Source organism: Ovis aries, chromosome 5 (assembly GCF_016772045.2).
Source record: "Ovis aries strain OAR_USU_Benz2616 breed Rambouillet chromosome 5, ARS-UI_Ramb_v3.0, whole genome shotgun sequence".
Lineage (NCBI taxonomy): Eukaryota > Metazoa > Chordata > Mammalia > Artiodactyla > Bovidae > Ovis > Ovis aries.
The window spans coordinates 84,360,238-84,378,735 of NC_056058.1; the positions used below are offsets into that span (position 1 = coordinate 84,360,238).

Here is an 18,498-nt window from a genome sequence, read left to right on the forward strand (position 1 = left end):
TTTCATTCATCCTTAATTTGCAAATGAAGTCTGTTGATGATATTTATAAACGATGTCTTCATGGCTACTAATGCTCCCTTATTCCTCAAAAGATGACATCTCAGTCATAGAAAATGTTAATTTTTTCTTAATATCTCTTCAACATAGCACTACTCTTAAGAAAAGAACACCTGTGTTTTTATACCATGAAGAATGTCTTCTAATTCCAAGAATGGAGGGTATCCTTGACTGCCTAAATTTGCTAATCTCCTGATATGAAATATTTGAAATTGCTTTAGCTGATCCCCAATCCATCACGCCTCTGCAGACAAAAATCACTGACATTGAAAATTAAAATCCTGCACTATTTTATAAGGCATGTTTTGTTCACTAGGCTGATAATGAGTTCTTTTTTAAGGTATCACTGATTCAGCCACTTGTCACTGACTGTCAAAAATGGCAGATTGCTCTTCTGATAAAGTGACACAGCATGATATACATCTCTGAACACAGACTGCTATTTAAATTGTGGAGCTCACACCTAAGCAAGCAATACCATTAATTGGAAAATGTCTTAAGAAAGATCACAATGTGTTGGGACAATAGACTACCCAGTTATGTTTTTGAATATAAAGAATGTGAGAAAATAATGCTAATTTTCTATTCAGTCCATACAAATCATTAAGTATGTTTCTTAGTATGGATAAATATTTATTTTCTGGTCCTAGACATAGCAGAAATGCTGCCACTCTGAAACCATCTCTATTTTAGCAATATTCTTCTTTCATAAAGTTCGCTTACTTAGTTCTAATTCTATCATACTCTCATATTAAATTACTAAAAATAATAATTACTAATCTTCCAAACATCCCTGATGCCTGCCCTGCCTACGAGGACCATGAAGGTGTGATTTGCTTTGGGCAAGAGAGGCCTAGGCTCTTCTCCAGGTGAACTCACTATCTTGCATGTCCTATGTGACAAATGGCCTCCTGCTGTAACTGTCTAGATTCACTCTTTCCCCAGAATGCTTGTTTGGGTTTTTCATCAGTCGCTGAAGAGGAACACTGGATGGGTTATCCTAAAAGTCAAATTTAAGTTGAAGTAAAGACAATTGAGCCAGACCAGTTGAATGCACCCTAGAAATCAATGAAAAGTTAGTGTTGTAGCCAAACTACTTCACATCTCTCTGTTCAGTCATCTCCAAAAGCAATGCCTTAGGACTTACCAACTCTAATTTGAAATCAATCTTATTCTCTTGCCAGAGGAAGCTGGACATGTAGAGGTATCCAACTGGAAAATCAATTTTGGTGAATATGGCTAGATAGCATGTGATTTATATACTTATCACAGTGGCACTACTGCTAAAACCCCACATAAATTAAACAGATTCCCACTTAAAAAAAATAGAAATATTAAATGTGTTCTAGTTAACAACAGTCTCCATGTTTTAAATTTCAAATTGATCTTCCCTAATTTGATAACTGAATCCCCTCTTTTGCAAAGATGAAGATTACCCATGGAATGTCCTCCCGAGAAAGGACTGAAAATTAATCTGAGTAGAAGTGGTGTGCATATCTCCTGAGCTTCATCTTGTGGCGAAGACCTGGCTAGCTGCAAACTTCCCTTTTCCCTTTCCCCATTCCAGTAACTCCTGAACAGCCAAGTACTCAGTCCAAAGTATCCGGTTAGAGAGAAATCTGAAAACATTTATTCAGGACCAAGATGAATTTATCAAGTTGGATTTCTACTACATGGGCATTCAATGCATGCAACATTTGTTGAGGCAGCCAACAGGCAAGGTCCTGTGTAGGATCTTATAGAGAAGATAAAAATGAATATGCATTTAGGAACTTAGATCTAGCAGGGGAAAACCCAAGTATGTAAATGACTGCAATAAAAAGATACTCATTCTTCAGTTTTCAGCTTAAATGTTACTTCAGAAAGGCTCTCCCCGCACCTCCCTAAATCTAAATAGATTTCCTTTGTTAGCCTGTCTCCTGGTATGATTTTGTTTTCCTTCATAACACTTGCCATAATATGCAATTATATTGTCTCATATTAATTTGTTTAATATTTGTCTCTGCCACTTAACTATAAGTTAGAGAAAGGCAGGAATGGTTCTTCCTGTTTGTTTGCTTTTCCTTTTTCTCACTGTTAGAACTTTGCACAAATGCTTAGCACAGTGAAAGCGGGGAGTGAGGAATGGATACTTGGCAAAAGCTTTACTCAGTAACCAAAAGTGAAGTGGAAAGAAAGTGCAGTTAATTAATTTGGAGAGACTTGGAAGAAGTCCACAGAGGAAAAGAAATTTAGATAACTAGGGTTTCAATATGCAAGAGTGGAGGGAACAACTAACTATATTCCTACAGGTTGTGGGGAAAATGTGAGCAAAAAATAGTGGAGAATGCAAGGCATAATTCTAGAGTAGTGTGTTAGATTAGAATGTCTCATTTATGAGAAAGGAAGTAAAAAATCTGAAGGGAGGTGAGGGAAGAATAATTGCAGAAGTTCTGGTTGACATACTAGAAATTTTGGCACTTGATATTATAGCACTTAGTCATAAAGGTTTTTGTTTCTATATGTATCTCTGTTTCTCTTCATCTCAAGAATAGAAATAGCAATGCTAAAGAAACTTTAACAGATTTGAGGAATAATATGAAGATTTTTTTTTTCTATTTAAATGGTAATCAAAATTCTTGATATTGTTCATGGTAACTACAAAATCAATCTAATATGCAAATGATGAATGATAGAGCACAGTGCTTGATTTGTGCTTGTTTCTTGGTCATCATTTTCTTTACCTGAGATTTTATGAACAGGAGGACTTTAGCACAGCACGTGGTACACCAAGGGTTGAACTGTGTACCACCAACTTCCCTGGATGAGTTCAGATCCATAAGCACTGAAATTAGCATTCGGGAAGTAGGTGTTTCTTTTGATGAGATTTTCAATAGCACACTTTGTGCCATTGGGTAAGGATACACTCTCATTTTCAGTTTAATGAACATCACTCCTGCCCCCATGGGTTAAGTGCTGGGACGGTTTCCTGTGCCAGGTGGAAGCAAATGGAAAATTCCTGAATTAAACCTAATGGTGCATCAAATCCAGCTTTTCCCATCCTGGTTATTCGAATGTGTTGCCCTGACTACCTGGCTCTGCTCCTTTCTGTCCCCGTGGCTTTTTTATCTTAAATTTGGATTTGTCCTTTACCATTTTTGACTGTTGGTTTCCAAACTGGTCTTTTATTTCTTGCCTGTCCTGATCTTCAAATTCTGTATATTCATTGAAATTTTTACTTCCTTAATTATTTCTTTGGCCTGATAATAATCATAATTACGGTAAAGACTAACATTGCAAGGAATTTACTCTCTGCCAAGATTGCCAGGAGAAATATCAATAACCTCAGATATACAGATGACACCACCCTTATGGCAGAAAGCAAAGAAGAACTAAAGAGCCTCTTGATGAAAGTGAAAGAGGAGAATGAAAAAGTTGGCTTAAAACTCAACATTCAGAAAACTAAGATCATGGCATCTGGTCTCATCACTTCACGGCAAATAGATGGGGAAACAATGGAAACAGTGACAGACTTTATTTTGGGGGCTTCAAAATCACTGCAGGTGGTAACTGCAGCCATGAAATAAAAAGACGCTTGCTCCTTGGAAGAGAAGTTATGACCAGCCTAGACAGCATATTAAAAAGGAGACACATTACTTTGCCAACAAAGGTCCATCTAGTCAAGGCTATAGTTTTTCCAGTAGTCATGTATGGATGTGAGAGTTGGATTATAAAGAAAGCTGAGCGCCAAAGAATTGACGCTATTGAACAGTGGTGTTGGAGAAGACTCTTGAGAGTCCCTCGGACTGCAAGGAGATCCAACCAGTCCATCCTAAAGGAAATCAGTCCTGAATATTCATTGGAAAGACTGATGCTGAAGCTGAAACTCCAATACTTTGGCCACCTGATGTGAAGAACTGACTCATTTGAAAATACCCTGATGCTGGGAAAGATTGAGGGAGGGAGGACAAGGGGCCGACAGAGGATGAGATGGATGGATGGCATCACTGACATGATGGACATACCTTTGAGTAAACTCTGGGAGTTGGTGATGGACAGGGACGCCTGGCGTGCTGCAGTTGACGGGGTTGCAAAGTGTGGACACGACTGCGTGACCGAACTGAACTGAAGCTGAGATACACTCATTATTGCATTCTTGAAATAATCCTTCAGTGTGGGTATCATTATTTCTATCTCATAGATAAGAAAAGGAGATCTCTAAAATGATAAATAACTTGTCTAGTTCACACATCCGGTAGATGGCAGAGATAGAATTTATACCAGGTCTGTCTGATTAAACCTCCATTTTCTTTCCCCCACTACCACACTAACTTTCAAACTCCTGCTTTTTAACTCCTATGAGTCTAAACTCCTCATTTCCTATCAATTTTATGACTCACAGCCTGACTACGCCTATGTCCTGCCTTTCTCTAACTATCACTGATTTATGGATCTCTGGAAATAAAATCAGTTTGCATTTTTCACTTAGCTGGAAAAACAGTGAGTATGGAGTCAGAGACATTGATTAGAATCCATTGATTAGACATTGATTAGAAAGTTCTGAATTTCATACACCTTGCAAGTCTTTGAGAAAGCTGTTAATCTGTTCTGAAACCAGATGTTGCTGCTGCTGCTAAGTCGCTTCAGTCGTGTCCGACTCTGTGTGACCCTATCAAATCAGAGAACTTCACTAGACAGTACATACCAACACTTTCTCCCTCTCTGGGATGTGTCCTCAGCCCCCCATGCCGGCACAATGACAATCCATATCTACCAATTTCTGACGTCCTACCATATTTGAAATCATATCTCACATACTCCACGTGATTTCTTTACAAGCCAATGTGTGTTCTTCTTCTTTTTAAGGATGTACAGTGTCCCACTTATAAGAACCCACTGGAAAAGCCTTTCAGATTTCAATACCTTGCAAACCTTGAATTCGCTTAAATAATTTTTCATATGTTAGGTTTATAGACACTGCAAACTTGTGAATCATCACATTGTTTCTTTGTTTTGGTTGTTAGAAAACTCAGAACCTAAAAGCTCAAAACTAACCTACCTCTAGGAGCTATTAAGAATTTATGGCATGGTTTTTGTATATTACATTTGCATTCCATTTCCCTTACTATTCACTATTTACTTCTGTTCTTCTTGTCACAATCATTCATTCATTCTCTTTATCCTGAATAGGATATATATTGCTGTAAGTATGTTTAGAACTATTTTCTGAATTGGAGAATGGGGCAGAAATGTTTACTAATGGACGACTAGATAGGTGAATAGCTAGATTCATAAATAAACAAATAAATAAATACAGTATGGCAGGACTTGCTTTTTTACAACTACTAATCAAACAGTAAATTTTAGTTTTACTATGTTTAGGTCTTGATTATTCCACACAAATTTATGCAAGTGTCCAAAAGCAGCGTTGTCTTTACCAAACTGAAAACACCTTTAATAGTACAATCATTAAAATTGAGATCAACAGAATAAAATCTGTCTAATATTCATTAGGATATTGCTTAGAACAAAAAGTGATATGTCAATTTTGTCTGCAAAGTAAGAAATTCCTTATGTCTCTTTGTCAATACCAGCCGAGCAAAGAGAATCACAGCATTGTCAAATCAATCAAACAATTCGACCTTATCAGCACTGTGATTCAAAATGACATATGCTTCCATATATGAAAGACCATTTTGTCAAGAATGGGGACACCACAGTGTTTTAGGAATAATCCATTTGGATTTATAAATGTCTTGATCCAGCATAGAACTCTGAATCTCGTAGAATCAAACTTCTTTTTGTCACCCTCCTCTCAAATTTAAATACCCATATTTCCAGTGGATTGGGAACAAAATAATGGTCTTTTCATTAGGTCTGGTGTTTGAAAAACTCAGAGTATGAGAATACTATGTGTGCCATTACTCATGCTGTATTTGAGATCTGCAGAAATTCATCCAGACTTATTTTATTCAGTAAATGTTCACCCAGCAACAATATGCCTGGTATTGTGCTGGCTAGTGAAAGTACAGTGATAAACGACAAAGTGTTTATCCTCTTGGCTTTTACATTCTATTCACGTAAACCAATAACAGCGCAGGGAAGTACAGACAGCACAGAGAATAACAAAACTAATTGCAGATCCTGATAAGGACTTTCCAGAAAATAACGCACTAAGAATAAATTAGCATACAATCAAGGAAATACTCTATTTAAAACAAAGGTAATAAATTACTGCCAGAGCTGAAGCATCAATAGGACATAGTTTTCAGAGATTAGCAAGAGAGCACTCTGTCATTACCACTCCTGGATGGGAAGAATGAAGGAAGGAGGTCGTGTTAACCAGATTCTAAGGACGGGGGTCATCTGGATGAAGCTGAAACTACAGTGCACCTGGAGTGAGCTGGAGCCACAGAGAGAAAAATAGGCACTGCTTCGAGACATGGAGACACACTCCAGAGGAGGGTGGAGGGATTCCGGCTCTGCATCAGTGCCGCTCATTGGCCAAATGCAACAGGAAGCCAGCTGACAGGCCAGACTGGAAAATATAGCCCTGCCATAGTCAACCTGCGACTTCCCTGGTGAGTGGCTCAGATGGTAAAGCGTCTGCCTACAATGCGGGAGACCTGAGATCGATACCTGGGTCAGGAAGATCGTCTGGAGACAGCAATGGCAACCCACTCCAGTACTCTTGCCTGGAAACTCCCATGGACGGAGGAGCGTGGTGGGCTACAGCCCACGGGTTCGCAAGAGTTGGACACGACTGAGCGATTTCACTTTCACTTCTTTCATAGCCAGTCCCAGTGTCCAACAGTCCGGTGGGAAATGGACGAAGATGGGACTGAGGGCAAACCTGGGTTTGCATGAGAATAGAGAGTGACCAGAGGCAACCCACTCCAGTGTTCTTGCCTGGAGAATCCCAGAGACGGGGGAGCCTGGTGGGCTGCTGTCTATGGGGTCGCACAGAGTCGGACACGACTAAAGTGACTTAGCAGCAGAAAGCAGAGGAGCTATTTTAAATAGCAGTTGGGGATGGTCATACTGGGTGATATTTGAGCAGGAACCTGAAGACACGGAGGATGCCACAGGGAGATCTGAGGAGAGCATTCCAGGCAGAGAATCAGCAAGGGTAAATGTGCTAATTTCATCAAAATCAATCCGTTTCTGTGACAGTTGACATCTAATAACAAGAAAAGTACATTCAAACACTGAGCAAGCAGGTTAATAGAAAACTGACTTTATTCAGTTAAGGTATAATTGTTAAGGCTAACAATGGTATGTGAAAACTGGTACATCAGTGAGAAAATGATAGAGAAACTTTTTTAAAAAATTAAAGTGTTGGAAAAGAAAAAAGGAGAGATGGAAGGAAGGAAGAGAAGAAGGAGAAAAGGAAGAGGGTGGAAAGGAACACCTAAACTAACTTCCCCAGCAGGAGGAAAGAATTAGCAATGATTAGGGAAGAAATAAAAAATAGTACAACTGATAATCCAATAACCTAGTACTTGCTAAAACCCTTATATAAACTATTGCCCTTTTAAGTTGTATGATTTAAAGCTGAAGCAAATTAGCATAGTGTATAGAATTGAATGAGGCTTCCCTGGTGGCTCAGACAGTAAAGAATCTGCCTGCAATATAGGAGACGGTTCAGTTGCTGGGTTGGGAAGAGCCCTTGGAGAATGGAATGGCTACCCATTCCAGTACTCTTGCCTGGAGAAACCCATGGACAGAGGAGACAGGCAGATTAAAATCCATAGGGTGCAAAGAATCTGACACTACTGAGACACTAACATTTTTACTTTTTCATAGAATAAAATAGATAATACCAATTATTTGCAAAATTTCTCTGAAAAATTATACCTAAAGTTCACTTAATGGGAACAAATTAGATGTGCAAATATATTAAAGACCAAGTTTTTGCTAATAACATATTTTTCCTCATTTATCCAATTCTTACAAACTTTCATACCTGTAAAAAATGTCTAGCAACATAAATGACAGGTATATTGTCAGAGATAAAGTAAAAATCTTCTATCATCATCTATTGTATTAACAATAAGCTAATTAACCTAACAGTAATGCATACTGTAATAATCTGTGAATGTCTTGAAACCTAGAATTCTCTGAATGCTTGATGATATAAATATTAAAACATTACTTAAAAAAAAAAAAAGAACCAAGCCAAGATCAGCTAAGGAATACCCAAATGAATGGGAGTTTTTATGTCAACTTTGTGCTGGAACTAGAGAATATTATATAAATAATACCTTAAAAGTGATGAAGAATTCATTTTCCATCAGTTTGCATAATTAAAATACAGGCTGAAATAATTTTGTTAACTCACCGAGAGAGAAATATTCTACCAAATCTGGCCAAAGATCTGCTTTTCTAAGGAAATAAAATGAGTTCATTGTATCCAGATTTAGGATAAATCTGTTCCTGTAAGGAGAGGCATCTGTTGTTACTAGCAATTTTTCGTGTGTGTGTGTGTGAATATGAATCGAATAAGAATTTCACTTTCTTAAGCTTCTTTTTCCATCTAATTTCCAAACTCAAAAGTTCTGTAAAGATTTAAAGGGAAGTAGTTCCTTCCCAAACTCTAAGGACTATAATTTAACTAGAAAGAAGGATAAATGTGAATGTTGAGAAATAATGTGCTTCTATGCTTGTTTAGCCCAGTTTTAATAAGTAACATAGTCTTGTGTTTGTGAAAACCCAAAGAGCATTAGCGCTCTTAGATAGCAGGTATATATCAGTTAAACCTGAATCATTTGCAGACCTTGCATGACTGAATGGAGAGGAAATTCAGGGAATGTTTTTCTTCCCTTAAAATTAAGTGAACATATGCCCAAGGAAAATGGCTGCTTTGATGGTTGATTATCACAGTTGAAATGTCCAGACTCTTAGACTGGGCTTAGCTTCTGTATGTATCAGTATGATATTTGCATACACATCACCAGATTTCATGTCTACAACTAAAGCTTTGCAAGAGAAGTTAGGGATGCTAATAATCAGAGGCAATCAGATCTGGGCTGCAGGCCCAACTATGCATCTTCCTAGATGTGTGACCCTAGCTAAGTGGTTCACCTTGCAAACCTCATCAGCTTCATGGGATGTTGAGAACTGTAGAAGACAAACTTATCTCCTTACTACTGAGCATTTTTTCAGGTCCAAAGAGCTTCAGTGGCCTCTCTATATGTTCCATTTGCTCTGCCTCTGGGGAAAGACTTTTCTGATTACTAAATTTGGAAAGGATAACTCTTTACACTGAGCTTCAAGAAGCAAGCATGGCCACCAAAGTTATGGAGAACAAAGGTGTGTTGTGCTTTCCCGTGCCTTCAGTCTTACATGGGAGGCTTGGCCCAGCTCAGCGTTGTTATGATTGGTGAATGAGACTTAAAGCCATCTCTTCTAATATGGCCTCTACTATTAATCAGGGTGACACTTACCCCTCTGTTTCTCTCACTTATTTCTTAAAGTTTGGAAGCCCAATGGGGAAGAGGAAGTGCCCCTTTGGAGATCTCAATATTTACTAAGATTCTTACTATTGTGATTTGTCATTCACTGATTGGGGAAATTAAGACGGTAGGTGTTGCAAGAGGGCATCAAAGGGCAGACACACTGAAACCATACTCACAGAAAACTAGTCAATCTAATCACACTAGGACTACAGCCTTGTCTAACTCAATGAGGCTAAGCCATGCCTGTGGGGTCACTCAAGACGGGAGGGTCATGGTGGAGAGGTCTGACAGAATGTGGTCCACTGGAGAAGGGAATGGCAAACCACTTCAGTATTCTTGGCTCAAGAACCCCATGAACAGTATGAAAAGGCAAAATGAGAGGATACTGAAAGAGGAACTCCCCAGGTCAGTAGGTCCCCAATATGCTACTGGAGATGAGTGGAGAAATAACTCCAGAAAGGATGAAGTGATGGAGCCAAAGCAAAAACAATACTCAGCTGTGGATGTGACTGGTGATAGAAGCAATGTCCGATGCTATAAAGAGCAATATTGCATAGGAACCTGGAGTGTCAGGTCCATGAATCAAGGCAAATTGGAAGTGGTCAAACAAGAGATGGCAGAGTGAACGTCAACATTCTAGGAATCAGCGAACTAAAATGGACTGGAATGGGTGAATTTAACTCGGATGACCATTATATCTACTACTGTAGGCAGGAATCCCTCAGAAGAAATGGAGTAGCTGTCATGATCAACAAGAGAGTCCGAAATGCAGTACTTGGATGCAGTCTCAAAAACGACAGAATGTTCTCTGTTCATTTCCAAGGCAAACCATTCAATATAACAGTAATCCAAGTCTATGCCCCAACCAGTAATGCTGAAGAAGCTGAAGCTGAACAGTTCTATGAAGACCTACAAGACCTTTTAGAACTAACACCCAAAAAAGATCTCCTTTTCATTATAGGGGACTGGAATGCAAAGTAGGAAGTCAAGAAACACCTGGAGTAACAGGCAAATTTGGCCTTGGAATATGGAATGAAGCAGGGCAAAGATTAATAGAGTTTTGCCAAGAAAATGCACTGGTCATAGCAAATCCCTCTGCCAACAACAGAAGAGAAGACTTTACATATGGATATCACCAAATGGTCAACACTGAAATCAGATTGATTACATTCTTTGCAGCCAAAGATGGAGAAGCTCTATACCGTCAATAAAAACAAGACCAGGAGCTGACTGTGGCTCAGATCATGAACTCCTTATTGCCAAATTCAGACTTAAATTGAAGAAAGTAGGGAAAACCACTCGACCATTCAGGTATGACCTAAATCAAATCCCTTATGATTATACAGTAGAAGTGAGAAATAGATTTAAGGGACTAGATCTGATAGATAGAGTGCCTGATGAACTATGGAATGAGGTTCGTGACATTGTACAGGAGACAGGGATCAAGACCATCCCCATGGAAAACAAATGCAAAAAAGCAAAATGGCTGTCTAGGGAGTCCTTACAAATAGCTATGAAAATAACAGAAGTAAAAAGCCAAGGAGAAAAGGAAAGATATAAGCATCTAAATGCAGAGTTCCAAAGGATAGCAACAAGAGATAAGAATGCCTTCCTCAGCAATCAATGCAAGGAAATAGAGGAAAACAACAGAATGGGAAAGACTAGCGATCACTTCAAGAAAATTAGAGATACCAAGGGAACATTTCATGCAAAGATGGGCTCAACAAAGGACAGAAATGGTATGGACCTAACAGAAGCAGAAGATATTAAGAAGAGGTGGCAAGAATACACAGAAGAACTGTACAAAAAAGACCTTCACGACCCAGATAATCACGATGGTGTGATCACTCACCTAGAGCCAGACATTCTGGAATGTGAAGTCAAGTGGGCCTTAGAAAGCATCACTACGAACAAAGCTAGTGGAGGTGATTGAATTCCAGTTGAGCTGTTTCAAATCATGAAAGATGATGCTGTGAAAGTGCTTCATTCAATATGCCAGCCAATTTGGAAAACTCAGCAGTGGCCACAGGACTGGAAAAGGTCAGGTTTCATTCCAATCCCAAAGAAAGGCAATGCCAAAGAATGCTCAAACTACCACACAACTGCACTCATCTCACACACTAGTAAAGCAATGCTCAAAATTCTCCAAGCCAGGCTTCAGCAATACATGAACCGTGAACTCCCTGATGTTCAGCTGGTTTTAGAAAAGGCAGAAGAACCAGAGATCAAATTGCCAACATCCGCTGGATCATGGAAAAAGCATGAGAGTTCCAGAAAAACATCTATTTCTGCTTTATTGACTATGCCAAAGCCTTTGACTGTGTGGATCACAATCAACTGTGGAAAATTCTGAAAGAGATGGGAATACAGACCACCTGACCTGCCTCTTGAGAAATCTGTATGCAGGTCAGGAAGCAACAGTGAGAACTGGACATGGAACAACAGACTGGTTCCAAATAGGAAAAGGAGTACATCAAGGCTGTATATTGTCACCCTGCTTATTTAACTTATATGCAGAGTACATCATGAGAAATGCTGGGCTGGAAGAAGCACAAGCAGGAATCAAGATTGCCCTGAGAAAGATCAATAACCTCAGATATGCAGATGACACCACCCTTATGGCAGAAAGTGAAGAGGAACTAAAAGCCTCTTGATGAAAGTGAAAGAGGAGAGTGAAAAAATTGGCTTAAAGCTCAACATTCAGAAATGAAGATCATGGCATCCGGTCCCATCACTTCATGGGAAATAGATGGGGAAACAGTGGAAACAGTGTCAGACTTTATTTTTTGGGGCTCCAAAATCACTGCAGATGGTGATTGCAGCCATGAAATTAAAAGACGCTTACTCCTTGGAAGAAAAGTTATGACCAACCTAGATAGCATATTCAAAAGCAAAGATATTACTTTGCCAGCAAAGGTCTATCTAGTCAAGGCTATGGTTTTTCCAGTGGTCATGTATGGATGTGAGAGTTGGACTGTGAAGAAAGCTGAGCACCGAAGAATTGATGCTTTTGGACTGTGGGTGTTGGAGAAGAGTCTTGAGAGTCCCTTGGACTGCAAGGAGATCCAACCAGTCCATACTGAAGGAGATTAGCCCTGGGATTTCTTTGGAAGGAATGATGCTAAAGCTGAAACTCCTTTGGCCACCTCATGTGAAGAGTTGACTCATTGGAAAAGACTCTGATGCTGGGAGGGATTGGGGGCAGGAGGAGAAGGGGACAACAGATGATGACATGGCTGGATGGCATCACTGACTCAGTGGATGTGAGTCTGGGTGAACCCCAGGAGCTGGTGATGGACAGGGAGGCCTGGCGTGCTGCGATTCTTGGGGTCGCAAACAGTCGGACATGACTGAGCGACTGAACTGAACTGAACTGACTGGGGAAAGAGGAAAAGGTTAAAATTGTTGAGTACTTTTTATCACCATTCCTCAGGGTTTTATTAACATTTGTTGGATAAATTATGAAATCCTGGAACAGTGTGGAACCTTAAAGACCATCTAATCCAATGCCATGTATACAAATAGGAACCTTAAGACTTAAGTTTATCCTAGTCCCTCTAGGGACTGAATCAAGACCCCATCCAAATTTTCAGACTCCTGATTCTTCAGACTCTCAATCTGATGTTCTCCTTGATCCCTACTATACTGATTAAGTACTCTAAACCAGGGATCCTTTCTCAGTTTTTCTTCTCTCTTTTTAAATTAATAAGTTTCCCTTTCATTCTCAATTCAGAGTTAGGATTTTGGAGAGAAACTGAGCACCCCCAGTAATAAAGAGGAGAGGAGAAAAAAAAAAAAAAGCTTACATCACACAATTTGACTCAAATAGGAAGTACCATCTTCATATTAATAGTTAATTTTAGTTTTCAGGACAAGCCAAAGATTTGCCAGCTCAGTATTTCACAAAATGTGGTTCTCAGACCAGCAGCATCAGCATCATCTGGGAACTTGTTAGAAAGGCAAATTCTTGAGCCCAGCCCAAACTTACTGTTAGTCAGCGAGGGCCGCCATGTCAAAGCAACACAGACTGAGTGGTTTGAACAACAGAAATCTGTCGACTTGCAGTCCTAGAGGCTTAGAAGTCTCAGGTCAAGGTGCCCACAGATCTGGTTTCTCCTGAGCTCTCTTTCTCTGGTTTGCAGATGGCTGACTTCCTGCTGTGTCCTCCTGTGGCCTTTCCTCTGTGTGTGAGCACCCCTGCAGTCTCTTCCTCTTTTTATAAGGAAAATTAGTCATGTTGGATTAGGGTCCCACCCTTTTGACCTCATTTAAACTTTAAAAATATATATCTTTATTTATTTGGCAGCACTGGGTCTTAGCTGCAGCATGCAAACTCAGTTGTGACATGTGGGCTCTAGTCCCCTGACCAGGGATCAAACACATGCCTCTGGCATTGGGAGCACAGAATCTTGGCCGCTGGACCACCAGGGAAGTCCCTCATTACAATTAATTGCCTTTTTAAAGGCCCCATCTCTAAATACAGTCATTTGCTAAGGTACTAGTGTTAGGGCTTCAACATATAAATTTTGGGGAGACACAACTCAATCCATAAACGTATTGAGTAAAAAACTGGCCCAGCCATCTGTGTTTTAATAAATCCTCAAGGTGATTTTTAATGCAAGTTAACATTTGAGACCTAGTTTGCTAACCAGAAAGGACACCATCTTACCATGAGGAAAGGGTGGTCTGGGCTGAGGTGATAGCTTATCATGAGGATCTACAGATTTTTGAGAGAGGATTACTTCTGGTGCATGAAGGCAAACACATACACACCCACTCACAGAAACATTAATCTAGAAGGTCTTAAAAGTGGGGTTGTTTCTTAAGCATGTGAGTCTGAAATAAAGGGAGTTCTGATCAGGAAGCCTAACTGTGGAGCTTGGGTATAGGCAAGGATCTCACCACCAAGGTCATGACTGCAAGCATCTATTAATACTGTGAATGCCAGAAGCACATGCAATCGTGAACACATTCCACCACTTGGTATTCTCTCCAGCTGTCCTTGGGAAGTGGACAGAACATTTTGGACTGAGTAAACCACCCCCAGGAAATATCGTGGTTCTTAGAAAATTCTGGAAGAGGTGGAATCTCCAAAGAGAATTGATGCTCTGTTTTAAAACATTGAAACCTATCTTGAAATGCAAATATAAGAAGGTGTAATACATTAATGATATAATTATTGAGATCAATTAATCTCAAAGAAAAGGTTATTCAGCTTCTTCCATGAGGTGGGAAGGGGTTAGAGAATGACATATTTTAGGATTTAAAATCCTAGCTGACTCTCAGAATCACCTGAAAAGATTGTCAAAAAAATGGATTTCACAGACCCATCCATATCTGGCTGAAAAAGGAAGATAGGGCTGAATTCTCGATGATTCCTGGCCCTCTGAGTGGGTAATGAAAGTTGGAATAACATGCAGAATGAACTGAATTAGTAGCTCATCATTATTAAGCATCAGAGATCAAAAACAGGACTCATGCTTTTTGTCATATATTTTATAAGAACTGGAAAAAGCAGAGAATAAAGTGAAAGAAGTTTATCACAAAATACCTCCAGATCAGAATTTAGATGTCATGACACAATAACACTGATACGGCAAATGGAATCAAAATTACTTCCCCCCTCTCTCTTTGCCTTTACCCTACTGTGGCTCTCTACCCAAAGTCTGGCCCTGACCCATTCACTACAACCACATGTCATGGTGGATGCCAGCACTTGAGCACCAGTAGCTTTAAACCACACTCATTTCTTAATTACTTACTCTCCTTTGCCAATTCATATCCAAAAAATTGCTCAAGAATATAGATATGAGAGCAATTATCCTCCAGTAAAAAAAAAAACGTAAAAGTGAGAAAAAATAATATAGACACAGCTTTGTCAAAATTTAGAATGAACCCTATTTTTTCGTAGGGTGAGGATCTCAACAAGACCATATGATAGTTATAAAAGAGATTCTAAAAATTCATTCAGCCCTTTATCTCCCCCAAATCTGAAACAAATTTGGCTGATTTCAAAACAAATTAAGTAAAATAATCTCCTGTTGAAATCTTGGAGTGATATTATGCTGTCTTCTTGTCATGCATCTGTGTTTCTAAAAATTCCCTTTCCTTTTATACCAAACTTAGTTTGCCTTTATATAAAGGCCTTGCTTCTGTTATTCATTTTTGAAAAGCTGCCTCCTTGTTTTTAAAAAATTAGCCTCTAGATGCATGCAAAATGGGATTATGTGTCTTATCTTCCTAACATCAACAGTAATGACCAGAAACTGTTACATAGTTACTAATTTTACCTATAACACAGACCTGAAAATTCAGTGGCCCACAGATCAGGACAGATTTATGTGATGTATGGAATAAGTCAGTAAGGTCCTTGCACAGGTTTAATTAGACCAGGAAACCAAAATTACATTGCCTTCTTTATCAAACAGCCTCTTCTCTATTACCAAAGTTTCTCCGTTAGTTTTCACTTCTGTCCTTCTTTTTGCAATCTTTTTTGCAATTTTCTACCGTATTAACTACTTGAACTATATTTTATAAAAGGTCATCAGTAACAATTCATTGGTATAATTTTCACATTCATCTGTGGCTTCAACTGTGTGGCGTTTGCAATCTCAAACCACTTGATATACTTCCCATAATATCACAAAAGATTGCCTTTAAGTGTATCTCTTCCATCTGCCTAGATACCAATGGTGAAGAGATTTCAAATTAATTTTGATAGTTGTAGTTAAGAATGTTAATGAGCTTGTTTGTATCATATTTGTCTCCCACACATGAATGTGAAAACAGTATAATTACTCTTTAGAATCTTCCCCTGTGTCTCCGTATAAATTTTGCACCTGTCCCAGATCATTCTTTGGAGCTTTGTGATCTGTTGGCAACATTATACAGCTACGTCTGTTGGACTTGGAGAACCAATGGGACCGTTTCGTGTGATTCCTGTGGTCTGTCTGAACACAGCATCTCTTTCCTTGAAAGCACTAAGAAACACAAGCATGTAAGACAAAACGTAGCATCTGCATAAAATTCCCATTGATTTATGGGACAGTCATTTATTGGGTTCTTCTGAAGACTAAAGAATTGAACCAGCGCTGGGAGTTATGAATGAGATATTGTTATGGAACCTCAAGGAGGTTATAGTAACAAATGAAAAAGCGTAGTATCACAACATAATTCCTTCCCTTAAGTACCAATGTTAAGCAAAATGTTATACAGGAGAAGAGAGAAATGAATGTGGAGTCTGTCTTTTAGGAGTTCATAGTCAAATAGGAGAGAGGAAGCAAAAAGGTAAAGAAAGCTAAAAATGACAAACAGCATCAGTGAGATAATACAAGGCACTAGGGACTGAAGGAGAGCATGGTGTGATCAGGAATGACTAGAACTGAGCCTCTGCTATTGGAATAAGCAATAATTATAAAAGGTTATCAGAGACATTTCTTTTTATGAGAAGAATCCATGTAAAAATTCCTAAAATGGATATTAAAATTACTTTGCAATGTGTTTCAAAATAACAGGATACAATGTACTTGATCACGTATGCTAAATAGAAGCACATTTGCGTAGCATCTGACGTGCAGTTTTTCAGAGTGCTTTTATTGGAAATTGACAGAAGCCTTCCAGGTGTCAGTGTTTTCCCCGGAAAGACATTTTCCATTTTCACATCTCTACACATAGCAAGCATGATATTAAATGCTAAAAGGACACTGTTGAATTTTAACCTAAAAAAGATCCTTATGAATCTGCCAAATATTTTTTAATTCCAGATATAACTTTCATCAGCAAATGTAACATGAAAAATAAATATGCAGCTGGCTTTCAGGGTCCATGTGTTGAGCATTTGGGAAAATTAATCTTCTAGAGAGTGCCACATTATTGTTCTTCCACAGCTAAATCATGGAATTGTACTCTAAAATATTCAAAGGATAGGATTTAGTGAATAATTAAATAACAATATTAAAAGGGAGAGATGTTACATGATAAAATCAAATTGTTGTTTAGTCACTAAGTCATGTCCAACTCTTTTGCGACCCCATGGACTGTAGCCCACAAGTTTCCTCTGTCCATGGGATTCTTCAGGCAAGAATACTGGAATGGGTTGCCCTTTCCTTCTCCAAAGGATCGTTCCAATCCAGGGATCAAACTCACATCTCCCTCATCTCCTGAACTGGCATCAGGATTCTGGTCTAATGTAATTCACGTTTCACATCTTACAGTTTTGGTCGCTTTTCTCAGTGTTTGATTTTATCCACCAAAACTCCAGATCCCTTAAATGTTAGTATTAGATTGCCTTTGACTTCTCTTCCAAAAGATCTTCTTCCCCACCTTTTCACTCATTTCATTCAACATAGGACTAAATAAAAATGAACCCCAGAGGAATGCAGGGTCAGTACTAAGTATTTTATGAGCAAAGATGGAAGTAGGCTATTATCTAAAGAACAGATTTGTATATTAAAAGCTGCTAATCATTCTCAAGACCCTGAAAGCAAGGGAACAAGGAAGTTCAAAAGCTCTCATCTGGGGAGGTATCCAAAATTGGAAGCAGGAAATACACACAGGTATCCGGAAATGAGAAGGAGGGTTCAGATGAAGGGCAGCTTGACACATTCTGCCAAGCACTTCCACCTCACCCCACACTGTTCTCTGTGGGTCACCAGCTGCTTTCACTCCAGCATGACAAAGGTTTCATTCCACCTTGGACACACCTCATCCTTTAAGGCCTTGCTAAGAACTCACCTCTAGCCTGATTCCTTACCTTAAATTCCCAATAATCTTTCTAGTCTGATTTCCTATACCATTTTCAGGGCTCTTCTGGACAACTGAATCGGCTGTCTGACTACTTGTGCTGCTAACAGAGCAGTTTATAAAAAGAGGATGAAAATCAAACTCAGAAAACCTGAGACAAGGCTGGGATAGCAAATAAAGCTTAGCCAACTGCGTGGTTCAGCCCTGGTGGAAATGCAGATACAGGTGATCACCAGGTGGAGCCTGTAACTAGTGAATCATT

The 18,498-nt window shown here is 39.1% G+C and overlaps 1 long non-coding RNA gene across 2 annotated transcripts in view; it reads right to left on the minus strand.

Moving 5' to 3' along the window:
• The window catches only part of LOC121819674 (uncharacterized), a 49,518-nt gene extending 35,886 nt beyond the window's left edge, over window positions 1-13,632 (minus strand). For both annotated transcript variants that reach the window (XR_009600921.1, XR_009600922.1), the window contains exon 1: window positions 13,483-13,632. This is a non-coding gene — a long non-coding RNA (uncharacterized LOC121819674). The remainder of the gene's footprint in view (window positions 1-13,482) is intronic.
• Window positions 13,633-18,498: the final 4,866 nt, after the last annotated feature.